At 35.9% G+C, this 19,817-nt stretch overlaps 1 long non-coding RNA gene across 1 annotated transcript; it reads right to left on the bottom strand.

Moving 5' to 3' along the window:
- Window positions 1-706: 706 nt before the first annotated feature.
- On the bottom strand, window positions 707-17,741 carry LOC141545326 (uncharacterized). The gene is made up of 3 exons (XR_012482988.1): window positions 16,485-17,741; window positions 12,589-12,694; window positions 707-2,086 (listed from the first exon to the last, which is right to left on the bottom strand). It is a non-coding gene; the product is annotated as an uncharacterized LOC141545326 (long non-coding RNA).
- Between the last annotated feature and the right edge of the window lie 2,076 nt (window positions 17,742-19,817).

Consider the following 19,817-nt stretch of genomic DNA (forward strand, 5'->3'; position numbering starts at 1 on the left):
CAACAAAGATCAATAGAAGACAATCTACTTGACACCCAAATAGTTACTCAAATTGACTTTATCAATTTGTAAATTTTTTTAAAGATGCAGATTTTTTAAAAAATAAATTTTATTTTTGTCTTTTTAATGTCATCTTGACTTTTTCCAAACATCCTTCCCTTTACTCCTCTCAGAAAGCAATCTTGCATAACAATAATATTGTTAAAGATTAAAAAGGAGGGGGAAACCAGCATAACTCACTAAAATATTGAAACCATGTGCTATGTATAACACTTGTGAACTTCCCACTTCTGCAAAGGGATGAGCATATCTTTTCATATCTTATCTTCCCAGCCATGTTCATTCTTGTAATTTTGCAACATTCACTTTTGATTGATTATTGTTCTTTCTAGTTATATGGCTGTAATCATTGGGTGTATTATTTTCTTTTTGTATATTTCTCCAGAAATACAGATTTTAGTTTATCTCTGTTGGTCTTCAGTCTGTCAATCAACAAATATTTAAGTACTTACAAAGTACCAGGCACTAATGCTAAGTACTGGGAATACAAAAAAAAAAAAAAAAAAAAAAGGTAAAAACAGTTCCCTGATAATATTATATATATATATATATATATATATATATATATATATATATATATATATATATATATATATATATATATATATATATATATATATATACACATATTCTTATAGGGAGATAACATATAAACAACTAGATACACACAAAATATATAAAAGAGTAGTTAGAAGGCAATCTGAGAGAGAATGATATTAGTAACTAGAAGGACCAAGAGAGAATTCTTGCAGCAAGTAAGGTTTAAGCTGAATCTCAAAGAAAAAATCAGAGAAACTAAGAAATATAGGGGAATGTGAAGAGAATTCCGATTTAAGGGAGAGAGAAGGTGGAGAGGGTTTGAGGAAAAGATGACTTGTTCTGTGCATGTTGAGTGTAAGATGTCTACTGGACTGAAAGTTTGTTAAAGATGCAAGATTGGAGACAAAATATCTATTTTTTTAAATAGAGATAATGTCAATTTCATGTGAACTGATGAGATTTCCAAGTGAAGTAGTTTAGAGGGAAAAGAGAAGGGTTAAGCACAGAACCCATAGAGGGGGAATCTGGAGAAGGACCCAGCAAACCCCCCAATAAGTCAGAAAAGATGAAGTAGAATCAGGAGAGAGTGATGTCCTGAAACACCAGAAAGGAGAGTATCATAGAGGAAAGAGTGATCAGCAGTGTCAAAGGTTGTAGAGAGATCAAGGAGACTGAAGATTAAGAAACAATCACTGGATTTCCCAGGTAAGAGATTATTAATAACTTTGGTGAGAGCAAATTCAGTAGAATAATTAAATCAGAAGCCAGATTGTAAGAGGTAAAAAAAAAATAAAAGGAGAGAAAGGAAGTATATATAGTAGATAACCTTTTCAAGAAACTTAGTTATAAAAAGGAAGAAGAACTAAAGGACAATAGTTAGCAAGGATAGAAGAATCAAGTGAGGGTTTTTATTTTCAGGATGGGGAGATGTTTGTAGGCAGTAGGGAATGATCCAATAGTCAGGGAGAGATTAAATATAAATAAAAGAGTAAATGTGACAGAGGGGGCCTTAAAATTTGTCATTAAGAGATCGACTGGAGAGAGCATTTTCATTTGAACGATTATATAAGAAGGCAGATTTCAGAGTGTTTTAGAAGAGAATGAGAGGAGAGGAAATAAAGCTATCATGTGAGTATTGATTTCTAACTACAGGAGTTTTGTTATGAGGGGAAGAGTGATATGGAATATCTGTTTAAGTCTTTCCCATTTCCCCTTATGAGCTTGACCAATTTTTCTAGAGCCCTGCTTTTCTTTATCTAGATAGCTTGAGGATACCAGTGAAACATTATGGTTGTCTCCCATCATCCCTTGTCTTCCCCAGATGACCAGCACATCTTTTCTCCTCATCTTACTTTTCCTTAATTATTTCTTTTATTCCTGTTCTTCTTTGATGTTCCTCTTGAGTTACCAGTCTCAGCCTGCTCACCATCTGCCATTATATTATCCTTTGTGATATGTACTTTAATTCAATGATGTCATTGGTCTTCTGAAAAAAAATGAAGGATAAACAATGATAATGATAGCATTGTAAGTCTCAAATATACACACTGATAGACAAACTCTCTGCATATTGTAATCTGTTCCATAGACGTTCTTCATTTATTGGCTCTTGTCTGTGTGGATGGTCAAGTCAAGCTCTCTTGAGTGATTATAGATTTCTTCTAGAGGAGTTCTGAAACTTTCTGGGATTTGTTACATTCAGCAACCTGTCATCCGAAAAGAGGAGCATATGGAGAATCTCAACATCCACAGGAAATTTCTCTTAAACTTGAACTCTGTTAATCTCCTTCATCACCATGTTGAAAACCTTGAAACAAATGCTTCCCTGTTTAAAGCTTCCACTGATCTTTCTGATCACAGAATACTTAGCTTGGTTACTTCTATTAAGTGTTGTAGGGAACCTGGAGTATTGGGTGATCATTTGCTGGAAAAGGGCCTTCAAAGTAGCAATTTTCTCTGCCAAATCAAAAAAAATTGATAAAAATAAAGATAATGAGATCTCATGGTCTCTCCATCTTCTGGTTGTGAAATGGTAAAGATGTAATCTTTTGCAAAATATTGATTGCTAGATCCTGCATGCCAATACTCTCAGTGAGGATGCCCTAGATTTATGTACAAATGACTGTCATAACCATTTTGAATAGATAGAAAGGATGATAGAGATCAGTGATTATCAGTTGCCATTTTTTGGTTTTAATAACATCCATTATTTTTCCAGTCCTTTGGTATTTTCCTTTTCTTCAGGTACCCTTTATATTGATCTCACAACACTCAGAATTGCATCGCCTCTTGCATGAATCTCCTTTTTATTTACTTGCCCAATCCAGCTGCTTTTTCCCATCTTTGTTGTTTTAAAGCCATATCTACCTCCCCTATAGATATATCCCTAGCATGATGCTAGAGACCAGTTATAACGATTCCTAGAGGCAACTAGATCACATAAAGGAATTTAAAATCAAGAAAACTTTAGTTCAAATCCAACCTTAGACACTTATTAATTGATTGACCTTGGCTAGTCACTTAAATTTTTTCTTAGTTTGCTCACCAGTAAAATGAAGATACTAATAATATCTACATCAGAGGGATGTTTTGAGAATCAAATAATATAAGACGACAAATAGTGTTTTGCAAACTTAATGGGCTACATAAATGCTAGCTATTATTACCATGTCCTTGTGTGAAAAAATAGTTTGTTATTATTTTTTCTCTCTTCTATTGGTTATTCTCCTTATGCTTTCATTCTTCAACAACCTTGGGATGACTTTGTTTAGTTTGTATGTTTTGTCAAGCTTTCTTTAAGTTAGTTTTTAACCTCCACCACTTCTCTGCCATTTATGAGACAATACTGCTTATAATTGGCCATTATCCTCTTTTGTAAAATTTTGCAAATGAGTTCATATTCAATCAATCAATTAACAAGCATTTATTAAGTACCTGAAATGTGCCAGGAAGAGTACAACAAACTAGGATAGAAACACAATAATGAAAATAATCCATGTTCTGGAGGACCCAGCTGATTTTATGTGTGTGTGTGTGTGTGTGTGTGTGTGTGTGTGTGTGTGTGTGTGTGTGTAAGTTTGTGTGTGTATTCGAATTAGATTTTTAAGACAAAAATTATTGGGGGTGGATGGATTTTATTAACTGAGAGACAATAGGAAAGGACTTATGTAGAAGATGGTGTTGGGGCTGAATTGTAAAAGAGACAGAATTCAGAGAACAAGAGATAAGGACAAGGAGAAAGCACATTCCTTGCATGGGAGACAGCCAGTGTGAAGGCACCAAGGTGGAAGATAAATGTTGTGTACAAGGAATAGTGAGAAGGCTAGACTGACTGACCTGTAGTGTATGTGAATGAAAGAGAATAATGAGTAGACTGGAAAGATGAGTTGTTAAGGGTTTCAAATGTCTCCCAAAAAGATTTTTATTTGATCCTTGATGCAATTGGGAGTCATTAGAGGTTATTGACATCTGACATTGACATGATGGGAAATATGTTTTAGAAAAATTATTTTGGTGACTTGTGAAGAACAGAGAGGGAAGGAACTTTTTAAAAAGAGACCAATTAGAAAATTACCGTGTTAGTTCATGGAAGATTTGATAAGGGCTTGAATAAATTCATTTTTAGCGTAGTGTTGCCTTTGGCAGCTATCTCTCTCCTAGTAAAATAATAAATTAATCAGATGTTAGCTCATTTAAGTATACTATGTACTCTCTTTAAGTTTTTTATTATGATAATTAATTTAAATGGACTAAACCTCTATAACACTATTATAATTGGTGATGATGTCATTATTGTTGTCCATTTTCCCTTTTGATAGTCATTTATTTATTCAAATAATTCAGAACTGAATTGTCTTAGTCTTTTTTATCATTATTCTTTTTTTTTTTACTAATAATGATCTTAGCTCTGAGAAGTTGATAGATTGACTGAACACAGAAAACTGATTTAGAGATAACTTGTAAATCAACATAAGTGCTTTCCTATCTGTTAAATATAATAAGGTAAAATTTTTATGATGTTATTTTGTGCTCTCTTTATCCAGCATCTAATAAGTCTTCTGTTTTTAGAGTGTTCATAATTTAAGGTATGTATAAGTATAAGTAAAAATAAGTATATATTTACTTATATATGTTAAATATATATAAGTAAACAAGTAAAAAATAGAAAATGTTCGTGATATAAAAGACATGAGTATTCTGTGTGATCTACATCTTTAACCTTTTTCATTCATATTAGTATCATAAATTTAGAGCTGGAAGAAACCTTTGAAACTATATAGTTCAAAAAATGCTTGAAATCACTATTGATTAGAGAAATGAAAATTAAAACAATCCTGAAGTACCTTACACCTGTCAGATTGACTAAGATGACAGGAAAAGATAGTGACAAATGTTGGAGGGATGTAGGAAAATTGTTACTACTAATGCATTGTCGGTGGAGTTGTGAAATGATCCAACTGTTCTGAAGAGCAATGTTGAACTACACCCAAAGGATTATAAAACCTTTTGACCCAGCAGTGCCACTACTGGGCCTCTATTTCAAGGAAATCTTAAAGAAGGGAAAAGGACCCATATTGGCAAAAAATGTTTATAGCAGCTCTTTTTGTGGTGCCAAAGAATTGGAAAATGAGTAGATACCCATCAAATGGGGAATGGCTGAACAAGTTGTAGCATATGAAAGCAATGTAATATTATTATAATTATTATTTAATTGTTTAATAATTATTATAAAAATGATGACCAAGATGATTTTAGAAAGGCCTGGAAAGATTTACATGGGCTGATGTTGAGCAAAAGAAGTAAAACCAGGAATATATTGTATACACTAATAGAAAGAACATGTGGTGATCGACTATGAAAGACTTGGTTCTTCTCAGTGCAAAGTATCCCAGTAAACTTTGAACAGAAAATGCCATCTGCATCCAGAAAAAGAATAAATGATATTGAAAGTAAGTTAATACATGCAATGTTCACTTTTTTCCTGTTTTTTCCTTTTGTTCTGATTTTTCTCTCCCAACATGATTCATAAAGAGATGTATATTTTAAAAAAATAAAGAAATGAAAAGAAACTATATAGTTCAACCCTCTAATTTTACAGATGAATAAACTGACGTTAGATGACTTTTTCACAATTAATGGATTTGAATTAAGGTTTTCTGACTCCAAATCAAATGTCCTTTCTACTGTACCATCCACTTGAGCTTTTCAATGTCATATTAAAGTTATGTGACTCTTCAAAGATATCACAGCAGACCAAATCCATTAATAGATCAAGTTGACGGCAGGAAAAGAATTGAAATAGGATGGGTCAATCTGTTGAAAAACATGAAGGTCACTCAGACTCATTGAGTCAATAGAAATTAAATCCCACAGGAATACCTGAAGTTTCTCTTCCTTCCATTCCATTCCCCACAAAGTCACCAAACCAATTTTTCTAAAATGTGCATCTGACTATGTCATCTGTGAATAACCTCTAATAACTCCCTGCTGCCTCCAGGATTAAATAAGAGGGAACATACATGGGAAAGGAGCAAGGGAGAGATCCATAAGGGCCAGACTAGTACACAAAGACTTTATGAAGGACATAGGAGTTAGAAAATGGAAGGAATTGGGGTAGGGAGTAAGATGTAGAAAGGGCATTCCAGGTCAAAAGAGTAGCATGAGAATGGTAAGCAACTCAAACTAAATCTTTCTGTTTCAGCTTTTCCACTTGTAAAAGGAGGTTAATAGTGGGTCCATCTTACAGCTGTATATTAGCTAATTAGTGATAACAACCAAGAACATTGGAATAAAGCCTGCCAAGGATGCCAAGAACTCTGAAGGAGGGTCTGTAGTTTATTAATAAATCAGAAACAGAAAAGGCTTTGTAAGATAAAGTCTGGGTTGAGAGAGACAGGGTTTCTGCCAAGATGTGAACAAGCATATCCCAAAGAAATTCTTTCGTGGGATTAGATATGGCTGTGACTCTTCTCATAACCCTGGAGGATAATAATGCTTGGTTTATGGCCAGAGTTCTGGAGTGCTTGTGCTATTCAGGACTCATAATATGGACTTCCCTTTTAAGCAGATCTCATTCTTTGGCAGGTCTCTGAAAACTGCACTCCCAATAATACTATATTAGGATGTCTTGCAAATGATTGGCAATTATAAGCAAAAGCAAAGCAGAATAAATATCTGGCCTTTATAGTTATTTCACAGGGCGGGGGGGGGGAGAGTTAGTAGTCATACTTTCATACCAGTTTCCCTAATTATAGAGTATATGTGTTATGGGGGGAGGAGAGAAAATGATCAGAGCTATATAAATTCTCCTTATCATCAGGATACTGTTTGGGGAATTGAATTGGCAGTAGTAAAAGGAGGGTAGATGTGGAAAAGGAATTAAGTGGGATGAGTCCATGAGTTGGGAAACTCCAAGGTCTCTCTGGCTTATTTCAATAAAAATTAAATCCCATAGCAATGAACTTTTCCAAATCTTCAAAAGTGCAGAAATTTCATTTTCTTGAATCTTGGGTAAAACTGCTGGGTCATCAGATGGAATATGAGAATATCTCACTTATGCATGTATGCTTTGTGCAATTGGAAATTCCATAAAGGTAAGTACAACTGCTCTGAGATATTTGTTTTTATGTTGAGTCTCCTGATGTTTTTTGTAATTGGTATTTTCATTTTTTTTACTCCCACTTTGAGATGTTATTGAATAACAACTGAGGACAGAAAGGTTGCCATTTCAGCCAATTAACTCTTTTGTATTATGTATGTCATGACAGATTAAAAAATCCAGGAGAATATTCTGCCTGAATCCATAACAGTTATGAACTACATTTATCTATCTTCAGGAGAGCTACCAAGTGTCAATACAGCCCTTCTGAGGTCAAAACATTTCCTTAAATAACATTGGGAAGAACTTATAGCTTCTGACTGATAACTTAATCTTTCTGTTAAAGGGAAAACTTCCTACCTTGATATATATTTAATGGGTGTATAGTCTAAACATGTGAATCCATGGAGACAGAGAACTTCCAATGTGTAAACATCTTTGGCCAATGCAAATGGAAAAACATGTCAAGAAAATAATGAAAACAAGATCATTTGTATAGTACTTTAATATTTATAATGCCCTTTCCAAATAGTATCTCATTTTATTTTCAGAACAACTTTGGGAAGTAGGTCCTATTATCACCCCCATTTTACAGATGAAGAAATGGAAGTTACATGACTTGCCTAGAGTTACATGGTTAATAATCATCTAAGGCTGGTTTTGAACTTGGGAAATCTAGTCCCAGAACTTTACCCACAGTGCCACCTCGATGCCCTTTGTTACCACCACCACCACTACCCTTCTTAGAAATTCTCTGGAGGAACAGCTGGGTGGTGCAGAGGATAAAGAAGCAGCCTTGAAGTTGAGGACCTGAGTTTGAATCTGCCCTCAGACACTTAACACTTCCTGGCTGTGTGTCTTAACCCTATTCCACTTGTAGGAGTTAATCAAAGCAAAGGCTCAGAGGAATAGGAATAGTAAGAAGGCCACATTCAGAGTTATGAGAGCAAAATGAGATAATTTTTGTAAAGCACTTTGCAAACTTTAAAGAGTTATACAAATGCTAGTTATCTTTATCATTATTATCATTATTATTATTAACAACTTCCCTGTACAACATGAAAGAGAGTAATATGTAATAAGACTGGAAAGATAGGTTGGGCTCAGATTTTGAAGGGCTTTTACGTGTCAAGCCAAGGAGTTATTCCAGTGATGCATACATACATAGGTATACACACACACGTGTGTATGTACATGTATATAAGTACATGTATATGTGTACATATACATATAAAATTTATGTATACATATTAATATATACATGTGTATATATAATACTATATATACATGGATTTATGTCTGACTCTTCGTAGTCTCATTTAGGGTTTTCTTAGCGAAGATACTGGAATGGTTTATCACTTTCTTCTCCAGTTCATTTTACAGATGAGGAAACTGAGGCAGAGTGAAGTAACTTACCAGAGTCACTGGATTTGAACTCTGGAAAACAAGCCTTGCTGACTCCTCCAGGCCTGCCACTTTATCTGCCGTACACCCAGCTTCCCATATACAGGGATACCCAAATCTAGATCTCATTCTGACTTTACAGTATAGCTATATGTCTACACATACATATTTTCTGAAAAATAGCTTTGGTTATCAGTTGTACTCAGCGATTATGTAAGACAGATTGGTGGGAGGTGGGGGGTAGGAGCATACAGCCTGTATTTGGACCCATACCGTATGTAGTGCTTCACCAAAACAGTACTTTCTTTTCCCAATAAGGGAGCATGCCGTGATAAAGACATACTGTACATATGTCCCCCTACCGGCCTAAAAGAGGGAATGCACCCTTCTGAGCATCTGACAGTGACTTGGACAGCAGAGAAAGCTGGCTCCTGTTCTGATGATCAGAAATGGAAAACATTCCTGAACCAAGAATAGTGGCATCCCTTGCTCCTCCAGAACGGGAAAGTAGCAGTCTCTGCTTGGGAACTTTATGATCTCAAGCAAATAGCATCTCTGAGGTTTTTTTTACTCATTTGTCAAATACGGATGGATGATCATACAAATTTAACTGTCCCGCTAAGCAGGGTTATTCTTAAATGAGGTGGAGTCCAATTTGAACAGCACCATAGTGGAACATCCTAAAAATAACCCAGAAGCTGTTTAAGAAGCTGTTTTGTGTCAAGATTGACACAAAGGCTCAAAGCAACTGCTTTCTTACTTACCTGTCTCTAAGACTGCATTTGCTGGTACCCTTAGTTTAAAAAGAATCATATAACCCCATGTATGCTCTAGAGTTTCTGACATCCTCGAAACTTCAATATAGGAGGATATACAGTCTACATAAGTATCACTGCATAGTGTAACTCCGATACTAATTAGCTATCTCTCATTGTTCCTTTACCTCTATGAACGTCAGTTTCTTTATCTGTAAAGCAGATTAGATGACTCCAGGTGTGTCTAATATGACACAAGTTCTAGGCCAAAGATCTAACAGGTTCTCTGTCAAAAAGGCCTGCAGAGATACACAAAGATTGTTCCTGAGAGGCACTTCTGGCCATTTTAGAAGCTTGAAAGAGTTTCTATCTACTTTCTGGGGATACTATAAATGCATCCCCATGAAGCGCACAGGAGGCAGGAAACATCGCTCTCTTTTTCCACCACTTTCACTTTACTGACCCCTGGATGAAAGATAGAATTATTGCCTTTCAATCCAAATAGCCTTAGTCCTCCCTAGTGGTGGGTATCAAGAATTAAAAAGCTTTCTCTTTAGATATAGGACATTTGACATTTATAAATCAGTTTAAGGTCTGAAAAGCACTTTACATGTCTTCTCTGAATAAATTCTCACAGCACCCCTACAGAGTTGGTTTGGGAGTTTTTATTATTCCCATTTTGCAAACAAGGAAGTTGAGGCTCAGAGTCACTAAGTTACTAAGTGACATATCCATCATCAGGCAACTAGCAGTTGTCAAGAATCAGGATAGTGTTCCATGAGAGATATTATCTCTCATTGTCTGCATTTTCTCTTATCCAGCCTTCATTCTCCTCCCATATACCCTCCCTAGTCATTCCCTCAGCATGCTTCATCCCTATTCCTGACTGCAACAAGAAAATGCAGGCAGACAGAAAAATAAAATTATCCCTGAGGGAAAATCTGAACCCATGTAAATCTGCACAATTTTCTACCCATCTCTATTCATCTCCATATTGGAAAATCTGACGCTCTATTAAATGATATTACGTTATCCTACAGGTGTAATGAGTCTCTTAGTAATCAATCACAGAGTAAAAAACTAGAGGTGGGCAGCCTGCTAAACTAAGATTAGACTTCTAGGTGATTTGGAAGGGGAAAATTGTTATTACTTGAATGTCACTGTAGTATTATTGCCCCCTGGTGGCTATTTTAATTACTTAGCCCTAAGTAGTTGAGAGAATACTCTAGGTCAGCCAAACTTTCAGAAATCAATTTTTCACATTGCTGAAAAGAATGACAATAGGTATGAGCAACCCAAGTGGTCCTGGAAAACTGATCATTTGGGATCTCCTGTTGGAAACATGGGATGCCAAACTTTTATTATTTTGCAAGGGATCTTGGAGTTTGGGTGCTAGATTTTTTTCTTCCTTATTTATTTATTCTATCATTTCTCCCCAAAAAAGTTGGAAAAATTAACTCTTTTGTCACATGTAGTTTTCATTTATAATTTCTTGAAATATATCTCTGAAAAACCAGGCTTTAATAAAGCCCATTATGATTCAAATGGCATACCAGACTATGCCTTTAAATCCAAACCCCTCTGGCTCTGGTACCATAATAGGTCCTAGGCCAAACCTCACTTGTTCCTTGTTTGGGTTTTGATGGCACAGAATGGGTGTAAATAACAATTGTTTCTGTCAGGCCAAAAACTCTGAGGGTCTTCCCTGTCCATTATTATGTGGTGTTGAGGCTCTGTAGGATTAAACACCACATAATAATGGACAGGGAAGATGGAATTGAAAAAAAGATTAAGCTGAATATTAGAAGGAGAAGGATAAAATATCACTCTGTTAGCAATGCATGGTATTTTTCCTTCTTGGCCATGTGAGTAGGATGACCTTCCAGTGGGAAGTTAGAATCTCTTGGGAATAGTCACATCCTTTTAAGTGATTTTTCATTCTCATTCTTTTTTCTACAGCTCATACTGCAGGGATTACTGCTTTGGATTGATGGAATACCAAGAGAGGAGAGTGAAGGCAACAAAGAAGTGATGGGAGGAGTTGGTAAGCAATAAATACATAGTGCCTTCACTCCATACCTTATAGGATAATTTTCTTGTAGAATAATGGCGGTGGAAACCAGGATTTTGGTGGTGAATGTTTAACTACCAGCTTGGGGGTGGGGAGTGGCAGAGGATGTACATTAAGTATATTTTTAAGTTTAATCTGCATTATTATTTTATCCATCATTTTCTTGAGTCTTGAAATTAGGTCCTGCTATTTACTGTTTCTGAAGTATAAATGCTCACACTAAAAATTTAACACGATCCACTTTTGTAGATTTGAGTGAGCTCCAGCACATCCCTTCAGCAACCTTTATGAAACACATTGGAGTCTCACATTTGAATTCAGTTATTGTTAATCAGATGTTCTCACTAGTGGATTTTTTCTGAAACCAGATCAATCAATATATATCCCATTGGGGAAATCCCAAAATAATATCAACTTATCTTACATGGCAGAATTAGACAATATGGCCTATAATGACTGTTATTCCTTGCTTAGAAGATTAATTAAGATGTGGCTGATGTTTACACTTCTAATTAGATAGCAAAATAATGGGCTGGATGTTGAGCTCCCAGCCCTGAACTATGAAAGGCCCTTCTGTCTGGAAGGTTTTCACTGTGCTCTCAGGCTATAAATGAAGGAACACCAGGCAAAATAAAGATAAGATCTACATGTGTTTCTGAGAAATAACATTCAATCCACCAAATGTATCCTTAAAAAAATAGCAATCACATAATTGAGTGGAAATAAAATAGGAGTAGGGTAAAGAGTGCCATTTTCTCTTAGTTAACGTGTTTCTCCCTGTGCTGCTCCTCCTATCTGTCAATCAGTAAACATTTATGAAGTGCTTATTATGAGCCAGGTGCTGTGCTAAGCTTTGGGAATACAAACAAAGGCAAAAAGTAATCCCTGCTTTCAAGGAACTCAAGAAAATTAGTCTTCTTCACTCTAGGCCTAGAACTTTATCCATCTAGCAGACCTACAAATGCATTATATAGAGAATAAATAGAAAATAATCATTAGAGGAAAGCACTAGAATTAGGGGTTGGAAAAGTCTAACTGTAAGGAGTAGCTAAATCTTAGAATCAATCAGGATACAGAGATAAGGAGCTAGAGCATTCCAGGCATGGCATAGAGCCAATAAAAATGCCTGGGCATTCAAAATAAAAACACAAATCACATACCTTGTCCACTTAGAAGGCAGTTCTGAAGAAGGGGACATTAGGTACAGCACACACAGGCACAGTCATGAAACTACCATCACCTCTTCCTTCTTCTCTATTTCTTTTCCTAGAGAGAATCACGTCATAGACCACAGCCTGAAGATGATATTGAATTAATTTTTCTCTTCTCAAACTAGAAAGAATTAGAATCTCTAGGAGATTTTTGGTCAGCTAACCCCTCACTAGAGATCGTTACATCAGGAGCACAGTATCAGAGCTGAAAGAACATCTGTTCTAGTCTCTTTGTTCTATAGATGAAGTAAAACAGGCCTATATTTGTCCCAAAGTCATATTACCAGTAAGTAGCAGAGCCCAGACTTGACCCTATTGCATTTCCATTCCTATTTCCCCTACTGCAACACAACTGCTGTCATCACTATAATGAGGTGAACCTGAATACTTTAAACATGACATTAGTTTACATCCTTTCTTAAGGCAGATATATTAAACAATGTTATTTTAATGTTATTTATTTTTCATTTGGGGGCTTGATTTATTTTTTTGTAGTCCAACAAGATTGGTCATTTATGGCATGGAACTAATTTATAGTCAACTCTCAATTATCTGCTTTGTGAGTTAGTTAGGGGGAAGGTTTTCTCTGACCACCAGCCCCTCAGTTGGGGTAGGTCTCCTCTCTCCTCTCTCCTCTCTCTACATTGGCTCCAGGATTATTCCCCTAGTCACTTTTAGAATATTGTCCTCTCCACACTAGGGATATACTACTACTCCATAGCTGCTTTATTTGGCCCAATAAAGGGCCAAATCAGGGGAGGGATGAAGGATAAACAACTTTAAAAAATTTCTGGACAACTTGTGAACACACAAGTTACCACACTAGTAACCACAAAAACAATAAGCTTACACCAAATTTGACAACATGGAATTATAAATCTTAGTCCTAACCTCTGATTTTACATATGAGGAAACTGGAGCCTATAAAGAGAAAGAAGGGTGTTGCTCAAGGATCCATAGCCAGAAGGGCCAGTACAAAAACCTGGTCTCCTGACCTATCATGGCTCCAGAATCTCCTCCCTATCACAGTGGAGCCAAGAACTAACTGAGCTATTGAAAGCCTTGTGATCTCATTTTCTCCTTTCAGGTTTAAAGGAGCCAGATCCCCCTGGTGTGTCAAACAATAGGTTTAAGGACATCATGTGGGGACCATATTACTCCTCTGGAATAGCTTCAATACTCCAGCCCACGCCTTGCCAAAATTGGAAACAACCAAAATGATTTAAATATTACTGTTCTTTAATGGTGAGAATATTAGTACGTGAAAATTGCCATGTATAACCTGATGAGTTGTTCCAGCTTTGTTAAAAAAAAAAAAAAAAAAAAAAAAAAAAAAAAAGCAAAAAAGCAAATGCCTTTCCAGCTGCCATTCAGGGACTCTCTCTCTCTCTCTCTCTCTCTCTCTCTCTCTCTCTCTCTCTCTCTCTCTCTCTCTCTCTCTCTCTCTCTCTCTCTCTCTCTGCCTCTCTCTCTCTCAATCTTTTTTACACCCCCTCCAAATTAAGCTCATCATATGGCATGAGATCCATAGAATGCCTTAACACAATTCAAAGCTAATTCTTATGGTAAATGTGAATGAGGGCAAAACAATTCTGTTCTAAAACATTTATGACTACATTTAATAATATACTGCTATTCCTGGCATTATTGCCCCGAAATTGGTATTTTCTCTCTGTATATACTTTGTATTGAATGAACAAACATCAAAAGCATTGGCCTAAGGCCAAGATTGAGCAGTTGTTTCCCTGTTTGTTATTTTCTTTATTTCTCACAAGATTTTCATGCCAGTGCTCTTACAATGACATTCAATGGCACTTTTCCACTATCTTTCAATACAGTCCCATCACAGCTGGTATCACTTTGAACATCAGTACCAAGATTCCAAAGATTTGGGTCAGGTACTTTGTGATTTTTTTCAGGAGAAGACTATAAAATTTTGGGCCTAACTTTTCTTTAGCATGGTAATTTTTCTTTTAAAATACAAGTTTTTGTAGATAGATTTGTGAGATTTCTACAAGACCTTAGTCCTGTTACTGAGGCAACCTGCCCCAGTGGATTCCAGAGATAGAAACTTCAGAGGCCTCTCACACTGCAGAGATGGAATGTGTGTACTTAGGCTAGGGCAGGTTTCCAGAAGCATTATGCTTAAATTAAAAAGACTGGACCAAGACACACGAAGACCAAGAACAGTGGTGGATTTTCAAATTAGATATTAAATTCAGGATGAAAGCTTCATCATACTTCTGACAATATAGTGCTCCATTTCCTCCTGTTATAAGACTCCCTTTTCTTAGCATTATGTCTATAACATGCAAAGCAATAAAAACAGAGTGAGAAGTCCTATTCTCTTCTCTAGCTCTTTCTTCTTATAACAGAGGGTTCCACTAAAGTAACTGTGGATTATTTCAGTGGGTGAAACCACTTAATTTTTTAATAGAACAATTCTATCACTTAATGAGTCAGATTCTCCCAGGGTAGAAACTATTCCCTAGAAGTTACACATTTTTGGAAGCTGCACAAACTCTTTTAGGCAATCAGGGCACAACGTTGTCATTTAACAAAATGATAGTTTGGAGCCTGATGCTTTAAACCAAGGCTCTACTGTCATTCTAGAGCAGATGTGCCAAGAAAGCCATCAAAGTCTCCCATTTACTCATCTTTCAGAGAAATAGTTTTCATCTGCCCCGTCAAGTGAATAAATAGAAGTAAAGAGAGGCTGCCAGGATCATCTTGACTTCAAATAATACATGAAGTGTTTTGTAAAAACCTAAGCCCTTTATAAATACTAGCTATTAATCCATATCATTATTATTTTCTTTACAATAATTCAGCTCTTGGATTTTAAGCTCCATAAAGGAAGGTACTCAGACTGGCTATAAATAATAAATAATAATAAATAAATAAATAAATGATAAATAAACAAACAAACAAATAAATAAATAAATGGATAAATAAATAAATAAATAAATCTTTGTTGAGTTGAGAAATTTCTTTCAAGGGACTACCAGTGAGTAGGAGGGAAAGGCATAAAGGGATAGCATGTTAAATAAGAGAGCTAGGCTACTAAGCATGGAAGCAATGAAGGGATAGATATGGAGAAGACCCTAGACTTTCTCCCCTGGACTTACATCATCTTTTTTTCCCCAAGTGTCCTTCATCATACTATCCTTCTAGCCACTATAATTCATTTAATAAATGCTATCTTCAATGTGCTAACTATTGATTGTGACAGTCATATATCCCTTGATTCAGGGCAATCACTCTCTCTGAGGACTAAATGAGATATTACTACCTATTTGTACTCTGCCAGGAGCAATCAGGGACCTTTTGATGTAAATTGTGATAAACAAAACAGAAAAGGAGCTTGAAAAGAAACTTGGTAGGATGGCTGCAACAGTTATGGGAGAAAGGATGCTCAAATCAGCTAATAGCTCAGATCAGACTGGCAATTTGGACAGGTTTGTATCAAGTAGTGCCTTCCTTGCTTGAATTCTACATTATTATCAAGTATTCTATTTATATGATTTCCCACAATGGGGAGAGAAATTATTTCCTCTTAAGCATTCAAAACTCCACTCTTATCTCTCCTTCTTCCTCCCAAACCTCCAGTGTCAGATGATACCTTCCCCTACTTTACTGAGATTAAAACCATCTAACATTGAGTTCCTTAATTTTCTTTCCTCCACACTTCTCTATTCTTCCTTCCAAATCTTCCTTTCCTCTGGTCTTAGAGAAGATATGAATCTCCTCTTTGACTTTTTGTTCCATTAGGCTGCAAAAGATTGTGAAAAAGTCCTAAATTTTAAATCCAAGAACCTTTTAACCCTTACTGTGTAAGCTATTACCTGCATCATCTTTCTTTGTACCTTAGATTCTCCCACATAAAATGAAGGGACCGTGGAATTAGATGATCGCTGATGTTCTTCTAACCCAGGCCTCTTATTGTCTGATCATCTCCATCTCATCTTTAGTGTCTTCCTTTATATTATCCCTCTTTTCACATACAAGTATGTATGTTCAGCTCTTCTCCAAGCTAAAACAAACAAGAAACCATTTCCTTCTTTCCTTCCTCCTCCTCCTCCTCCTCCTCCTCCTCTTCCTCTTCCAGTTTCTTTTCTATTGTCATTTTTATTGCCAAATTTCCAGAAATAATAACCAATATTTGCTTCCTCTACTTCTTCACTACTTCTTACTCCTAATCATTTCCATGATCTGATTTTCCTCTCCATTATTTTACTGGAAAAGATTATTCCAAATTCACTAGTGGCCTTTTAATTTTTCAGTCTGTCTGTGCAATATTTGATAATAATGACAATCTTCTTTTTTTGAGAATATCTCCTTTACTTATATAACATTGTTCTTTCCTTGTTAACCTCCTACTGTGAAGTCCCAGTTAGCTCCCTGTTGATTCAGGATCAGCAAAAGTCCTTGGTCTTTAGGGGGAGAAGTAAAGGAGATGAACTAAACTCCACAAGGGCTCACCACCAACCTCCCTTCCCCTCATTCTCCTCCAAAGTGACTCTGGCTTGTCTTACTCCACTTCCCTAATCCCTCCTATGATTATCTGTATACACCAAAAGATGGAGCCAGCAAGAAATAGTGAGAAGGGCCATTTTCTAAGCATATGCTAAGAGTATTGTCCAATGGGTACTTAGCCTTAAGTGCTTGGTTGTCTGATTCCAGTGCACCTATTCAGAGTTTCAGCCCAATCTTCATCTTTCACTGGAACCTTTTCTTCATCCTTTTCTCTAAGTTCCAGCTTATGGGATCTTGTAAACTGTCTGTGAAAGTCATGAAATCATGATTATCAGTAAGTATTTGATTTGTATGCCTATTTTATATGCCCAGGGTTACATAAAAAAATTCTTGGGCAAAAGGAGTTGCAAGTGGAAAAAGGTTTAAGAGGCTCTGCTCTAAATACACAGATATCTCCTCTCCTCTTTCTACAGTTTCTTTCTTGGAACCTCATCCTATTTTCTTAAACTATATTCAAACTCTTACCCAAGTGGCTGCCCTGCCTGGATTTCTAACTAATTACCTAGTAGACATCACCTAGATCTCCTATCAGCATATAAAACTCAATATATCAAAAGATGAACTTATTTTCCTTCAAAAATCTCTGCCCCTTCTCCTAACTCCCCTATTAAAAAAATTAATAGTAAAAATAAGTAGGGGATTTTAGGACTAGTGCTTTATCTTCTAATACCAGTCAGACCATGAGCATATGAATGGTTATTCAAGCCTCCATTCTTCCTTTTTTCCTCCACTATTATTTTCTCATTTTATTTAGGTTAAAAGTAGGTTGTCACACCAATCTGACTCACTCCCTATATACTTACCAGGTCCTTTCCTCTTCCTAGGTATACCAAATAAATTAAGAGTTCATTATCTTAGTAAGAAGTTTAATTAGATTGGATAAAAGGGTAATAAAATCTAAGCACTTATATTTCAGAAAAAGCCATCATCTTGATTTCCTTCTATTCCTCTAAGGTCATAGCCTCCTGATTTAAATGTTTAATGCAAATTTCCCAGCTCTCAGCAGGCAGTAGAGAAATCACTCATACAGGCCACAAAGTGGACACTACTATTCTTTCTCTTGACTCATGCAAGAGAAAAAGAATCTTACTTGTTGCCCTACTTAGTGTGCACTTTCTACTTTGAAAAGCAATAATCGTTTCTCCTTTGAATAGCTCATTCAAAAGTCACAACAACCACTTATAATCTGTCTTTCCTGCACTGAGGAGGTTGATTGTCCTGGAGGTGATCTCTACTGTGCACCAGCAAGGGTCCTACTGCTCCAACTCTCACCTTCAGAATTAGAGAATTTCAGAAGCCATTTAAACCAATATTATTGGTTTACAAATGAGGTGGTTAAGGTGTTTAAGTGATCAACTCAAAATGAAACAGGTAATAAATAGCAGTGATAATAAACTGAGGACCTCAAACTCCAAATCTCTTGCCATCTATTCATTTTCATCTTAGTTTCCAATTATTTTTGGTCTATTTTCCCCTGACTTTTTATTGAATGTAATTTTCATTGCATTTACTATTTCTGCCTTACTTCATTTGAGTTTGAGGTTTTTATGTCCTAATATATGGTCAATTTTTTTATAGGTTCCATGAACTGCTGAGAAGAAAGTGTACCCTTTCTGCTCTCTATTTAGTTTTCTCCAAAGATCTATCATATCAAACTTTTATAGTATTCTATTTACCTCTTTAACTTATTTCTTCTTTATTTTGTGGTTTGATTTATTTAATTCTGAGAGTGCAAGGTTAGATCTCCCACTATTATAGTTTTGCTGTCTATTTCTTTTTGCAGCTCTCTTAATTTCTCTTTTAAGAATTTAGATGCCGCACCACTTGGTGCATATATGTTTAATATTGATACTGCTTCATTATCTATGCTACCCTTTAGCAAGATAAAGTTTCCTTCTTTATCTTTTTTAATTAGATCAATTTTTGCTTTTGCTTGATCTGGGATGAGGATGGCTACCCCTGCTTTTTTGGCTTCACCTGAAACATAATAGATTTTACTCCAACCTTTTACCTTTATTCTGTATGTATCACCTGTTTCAGGTGTGTTTCCTGTAAACAACATATTGTAGGATTCTTGCTTTTAATCTAGTCTGTTAACCGCTTCCTCTTTATGGGGGAGTTTACCCCATTCACATTTATGGTTAAAATTACTAATTCTGTATTACTTGCCATCAGGTTAACCCCTGCTTATGCTTTTGTCCTTTTCTTCCCCCTTATCCCCCTACCCAGTATTAAACTTGTGAGCACCACTTGGTTTTCACAGCCCTCCCTTTTTAGTATCCCTCCCCCACCTTAGAGTTCCTCCTCCTATTTTACCCCTTTTCCTCACAATTTCTGTATTCCCTTCTGCTTAGCTTACTCCTTCCCTTTTTACTTTTCCCCTCCCACTTTTCAATGAAGTGGAAGGAATTTCACCATAAATCAAATATGTCTATATTTTTCTCTTTAAGCCAATTCTAATGAGGATATGATACACACTATGTTCATCCCCCTCCATTATTTCTCTCAGATATAATAGGTTACCTTTGTCTCTTTGTGAAATGTAGCACCACCACTTTACCCTTTTTTCTGGTATAATTTCCTTTCCACCTCTAGTTTCTAGAACAAATTACACATGTGTTCTTTATATGTCTTTATGGCAG

The sequence above is a fragment of the Sminthopsis crassicaudata genome, chromosome 1, assembly GCF_048593235.1.
Source record: "Sminthopsis crassicaudata isolate SCR6 chromosome 1, ASM4859323v1, whole genome shotgun sequence".
Classification (NCBI taxonomy): domain Eukaryota; kingdom Metazoa; phylum Chordata; class Mammalia; order Dasyuromorphia; family Dasyuridae; genus Sminthopsis; species Sminthopsis crassicaudata.